This window comes from Primulina tabacum, chromosome 1, assembly GCF_025594145.1.
Source record: "Primulina tabacum isolate GXHZ01 chromosome 1, ASM2559414v2, whole genome shotgun sequence".
NCBI lineage: Eukaryota > Viridiplantae > Streptophyta > Magnoliopsida > Lamiales > Gesneriaceae > Primulina > Primulina tabacum.
Genome location: NC_134550.1, coordinates 40,597,175 through 40,603,174, shown reverse-complemented (window position 1 = coordinate 40,603,174; position 6,000 = coordinate 40,597,175).

The following is a 6,000-nucleotide window of genomic DNA, read 5'->3' as shown; positions in this document are numbered from 1 at the left end:
CCAACGGATCCCAAACAGACTTAAACAATTCAAACTTATCCCAACGTAATCCACAATCAGTATGCTCAACAATAGAATATCCTGAAGAAACCATTAAAAGTAGTAACAATTAAATCCAAGACAAATCAACGCCCAACAATAACGTCCAACAATCGTCGAACAAACCCAATCAATAATCGAACGAACGTGCAAAAATCCAATGGGAGTGAAGTTGAAGCCACGCTTACCCGAACAAGAATGAGATGTTATTGCGCAATGGTGGAGGGCGGCGGCGACAGGTGTAAGACGGCGGCGACAAGAGTAGGCTGTTATGATATTGGGGTTGTGGGAGAAGGCGGAGGCGGCAATAGTATGATGGTGGTGGTGGGGATACCGGATGTTGTTGCGCGGCGACGACGTGAGTAAGGCGGCAGAGGGTAGCGATGTAGGCGGAGTATTCGATTTTATTGATTTTGTGATTTGGGGAAAGGGAATTCGCGATTTTATTCTTAGAGCTGCTGAAGTAAAAGGACACGGACCCCGTGTAGGGGTCCAGGGAAAGGTCCGTGTAGGCTCGGGAAGCTGGCATTGTTGAAAGTGATACACACGGACCCCGTGTATGGGTCCAGGGCAAGGTCCATGTAGGCTCGGGAAGCTGGCAATTTGGAAGAAATGAGACAAGGACCCCGTGCAGGGATCCGGGAAAGGGTCCGTGTCGACTCGGGAAATCGATTTTTTTTTTAGTTCACCTTGCTCCAATTCACCATTGATGAGTAAAAGTTTGACCGAGTGTATGGAATGAAACGTCGATACAAAACTGGTTCATGTATGACTCTCTCCTTGAAACTACGACTCCTCTCATTCAATACTAATCATGAAACGATTTCCCGGGTGATCCAAAGTCTAACAAATTAATCCGATTATCAAGTAAAACAAGAGTTCTTACTCTAGATATAGTCCCATCCTACGTGAAAAGTGTTGTTAAGTGTTGTGCAACGACGTGTAACAAAACTCGCCTACCCCTAGACTTTGAAATGGACACTGCCCTCACTGTAATGCGATAAAGATTGAAACGAGCAAGACAGTTAAAGCAAAAACACTTCCTTGAAAAAATGCCGAGTACATAGGAAAAGTGGGGTAGAACTCATCAACTCCTGAAAAGCACGACAACGAATACACAGAGAAACGTAAAAAGGAATAGAAAAACCACTCAATCAATCGAATAAACCCAGAAGAAGATAAACATAAAAAATAAGTGTCATAAATTGTACAACAATATCTGAAAGCAAAGCATAAAATGAGAAAACTGAATAGACCCTCTCCCTAGTCCTAAAATAGTACAGCAAACTACTCGTCATCCGCTCCTACGTCAAAATCCTCAAGGGTGTCCAGTGTCGATCTGTCGAAGGGCGGCACATATATATCATCGGAATACGACTGCGTCCTGGCATGGTGCTCTAGTCGAGCCAAACGTGTGCGCAATTCGTCCATGCAGTCGAAAATGGCTGAGAAGACCTGACGATTACCTCTCGGGGCGCGCTGTCTCGGTGGCACATCAACCTGAGGTCCTGCTTGGGCATCCAATGCCGCTTCTTCTGCCACTCGATCCTCCCAGATTTGCTCATTGGCTGTAGGGGGAGGAACCAGTGGGTCCCGGGGGTAGTGACTGATATGTCGACTCCCTGCATTTCGGTACCATGCACCCTGCATGAAAATGAAGTACATACCCTGCATGGCCTGGGAGGTGAGCATATGTGTAGAGGTGGGCAAGAAAGAAGTCTCACCAGCGAAATCGACACCATGGGCCACCATGATCCGAGATATCATAATAGGGAAGGGGGCACTTTTTGGCTGGGCAACGTTTGATTGAGAAAAAGAACAAAAGGCGGCGGCTAGAGCTTGGAGAAAGGAGAGGAAAAACGTGCTTTACATGCAAGATTCGCGCACCATTGCTGAGATTTTCTCCTCTTCTACTTTCTTATTTTTAGTCATGAACTCAAATATTAGAGTTTTTTCTAGTCTTGAATTTATGGAGTAGTTTTTCTTGTGATTGGGACCACGATCGGAACAAACTTTTGATCTTATGCATTCATTGGATTATTTGATTTATGAATTAATCTATGTTATTGATTAATGTTTGCGCAATTTTTGTGCCTTTAATTTGGCCAATTATTTGCCTGTTTGTTGTTCGATCTCGACTCGAAAGAGAATAGATTGAATTTAGCTCAAAAATATTAATCAAAACACGGTTAAATCGACTAGAAATAGTATGCGGTTTCAATGTGCGATTTTAGGCGACAGCTGTAATTCCATTGTTGAATAATGCGTTTTTGTTTGATTAAATTCAATTAGAAATAATTGGACTGTTGAATGAAAATAGGATTATAAATTCTAGAAATAGATTTATAGTTAATTCAGGGAATTTCATCGTGGCATCGAATAATCTGTGGTTAATTAATTCCAATGCCTGATAATAATCAAAGTTTGGACCATTGTGCGTTCCCGGTCATTTTATTTAAATTTGAAAATCCCCAAGTTCCAAGCTGTTCTGCGAATTCGATCTTGATCATTAATTTAGCATAAATTAGTTTAATTTAAATAATTTAAATTATCATCAAATCACTCGTTACTGTTTGCCTAGATTAATTCGAATAATTCAATCTTAGCAGTTAAATAATAGTCTCTGTGGGATCGATACTTGGACCTGTCGTTCATTTACTATAACTTGACCTAGTCCGCTTGCTAGAACTTTTCCCAACCAAATTCGTCGGTCAAGAGTTTTGTATCGACGTTTCATTCCATACACTCAGTCAAAATTTTACTCATCAATGGTGAATTGGAGCAAGGGGAACTAAAAAAAAGATCGAACAATGATCCCTAGAACTCGTCTGATTAGCCCTTGAAGTGAAAATACGAAAGGTGGTGACTTAGGGATGATTTAGGCGATCTTTGGACCGTTTGAGCCTTTCAAGCCTACCCGATACATCATCTACTGTCTCTAGTAAACCTTTTTGAGCATGTTAAAAAATTGAATGGTGTGTGTGAATGACACACAATTAGACCCCATTCGTAATTTATTCAATATCCCACATCAACTACCTGAAGTTTAGCCTATACACTTTTATCCTACCTGAACTGTGAGAGAAATAATCCCTTTGAGCGCTTTGAAATGTTCCAAAACTCTCATGTGTGGAAAAGATTTATTAAAAGGAGTTGTTGAATTGCCTTTAAATGAAAAGAAGTGGATTAGTTGAAAAAAAAAACAAAAACAAAAACAAAAAAAAAGGGAAAAGGAAAAAAATTTGTATGGTGTTGAAGACACTCGAAAAATCTGTGGGTGAAAGTTGAAGGACAATGAGAAATAAAGGAGATAATAGAGCTCTAAAGCTGATAAAAGTACAGTGATGGGTGATGAGTTAAAGGTTGAATGAATGCGCTGGAGGAATATATTTATTGTCTCTCACTTTTGATTCTCATGCCTTTTATTGTAGCCGTAAACCTTGGCCTTACGTTATAAGCTTGAAAAGACCTATTAACCAAGTCATCGTCGTTCAACATTTAGTAGAGAAGGGTATGAAAGTCAAGCATATGGGGCGTTTCAAAAAAAAAATGAAATGAAATTAAGTGATCCTGAAACAAAGTAGCTGGCGATAAGTATGAGTTCAGACCTGCACACTACACACATCTCATTCTGTTGATCTTTACTGAGAAATGTTGGAATCTTAAATTGCGACGAAAACGAATCTTGTGATATTCGAAGCATAATCTTTTAACTGGGGGTGAAGGAGTTTGACCAATTGAGAAGTTTTGATTGTGGTACTTGAATTCTGAATCTAATATATATCTTATCTTTATTTCATATCTGATTTGTTCGAGGACGAACAAAGGTTAAGCGTGGGGGAGTTGATAAGCACGAATTATAAAGCGCTTTAGGGACTTTATTTTGTAATATTCGTGCTTATCAGGCATTTTAATTCCGAGTTTTGCGCTTTATTAGTGGTATTATTGCTATTTGCAGGTTTGACCAAAAGATGATAAAAGCCAAGAAAAGAAAGAAAAGTAAAGCTTCGCAATGACATGTCAGAAACAACCGGAAAAATAGGAAAATAGCACAAAGAAGTATTCGGACTGGTACACGGACCCCGTGTAAGGGTCCGTGCCTTAGAAGCCGAGGTAAGATTTTGACAGAGTCTACACGGACCCCATGACGAACCGATACACGGGGTCCGCGTACATCAGCATTCGAGAATGAATATCACACTGACTACACGGAACCCGAAACGGACCTCTACACAGGGTACGTGTACAGCGTTTTCGGAAAGAAATTTTTAACAGTGTCTACACGGAACCCTCTCCTGATGTATGCACGAGGTACGTGCCCTTGAGATCAGACTCAGCTTTGGGAAGATTTTGGAGAAATTTTGGAGAGATATAAAAAGGGAAAACCTAGATCATTTTGGGCCAATTTTTGGCTGGGCAACGTTAGATTGAGAAAAAGAACAAAAGACGGCGGCTAGAGCTAGGAGAAAGGAGAGGAAAAACGTGTTTTACACGCAAGATTTGCGCACCATTGCTGAGATTTTCTCCTCTTCTACTTTCTTATTTTTAGTCATGAATTCAAATATTAGAGTTTTTTCTAGTCTTGAATTTATGGAGTAGTTTTTCTTGTGATTGGGACCACGATCGAGACAAACTTTTGATCTTATGCATTCATTGGATTATTTGATTTATGAATTAATTTATGTTATTGATTAATATTTATGCAATTTTCGTGCTTTTAATTTGGTCAATTATTTGCATGTTTGTTGTTCGATCTCGACTCGAAAGAGAATAGATTGAATTTAGCTCAAAAATATTAATCAAAACACGGTTAAATCGACTAGAAATAGTATTCGGTTTCAATGTGCGATTTTAGGCGACAGCTGTAATTCCATTGTTGAATAATGCGTTTTTGTTTGATTAAATTCAATTAGAAATAATTGGACTGTTGAATGGAAATAAGATTATAAATTCTAGAAATAGATTTATAGTTAATTCAGGGAATTTCATCGTGGCATCGAATAATCTGTGGTTAATTAATTCCAATGCCTGATAATAATCAAAGTTTGGACCGTTGTGCGCTCCTGGTCATTTTATTTAAATTTGAAAATCCCAAGTTCCAAGATGTTATGTGAATTTGATCTTGATCATTAATTTAGCATAAATTAGTTTAATTTAATTAATTTAAATTATCATCAAATCACTCGTTACTGATTGCCTAGATTAATTCGAATAATTCAATCTTAGTAGTTAAATAATAGTCTATGTGGGATCGATACTTGGACCTGTCGTCCATTTACTATAACTTGACCTAGTCCGCTTGCTAGAACTTTTCCCAACCGAATTCGTCGGTCCAGCACCCAATCATATATATTTTGATTGTCAAAATAAATTTAAAATACAATTTTAAACTTCCGCTGCGTTTTGGGCGCATAGAAAACTGAGATCCAACAACGTTGTGAGAAGGTTTTTGGACAGTTAAATTGGATTTTGGATCTGGGGTTTATTAATTTGTGGGTATTTGAATTCGAATTGTGAATTATTGTTGTTTTTTTTGTAAGAGTGAATAATTTGCATTAGGGATGTAAACGAACCAAACCGTTCGTGAGCTATTCGAAGCTCGATTCGATAAAAGCTCGTTTGAGCTCGTTTAATGAGGCTCGTTAAGATAAACAAACCAAACTCAAGCTTTACAGTATTCGGCTCGTTAGCTCGTGAACATGTTCGTTGGTAAATTCATGAGTAGTCTTTTAAATGAAAAAATAATAGTTTTGATATTTGATTTATTGATTTTGCATATTATTTATGAAATATATAGAAAAATCTATTAAATTTATTTATTATAATAAATTTACAAATTTTTATAAAAATAATATATTTTTCTTTAAATATATAATTTACTTTTTAATTAATTTAATGAAAATTTAAATGTATAATTCATATTTATTAAGGTTGTTTAGGCTCGATAAAGGCTTGAATAAG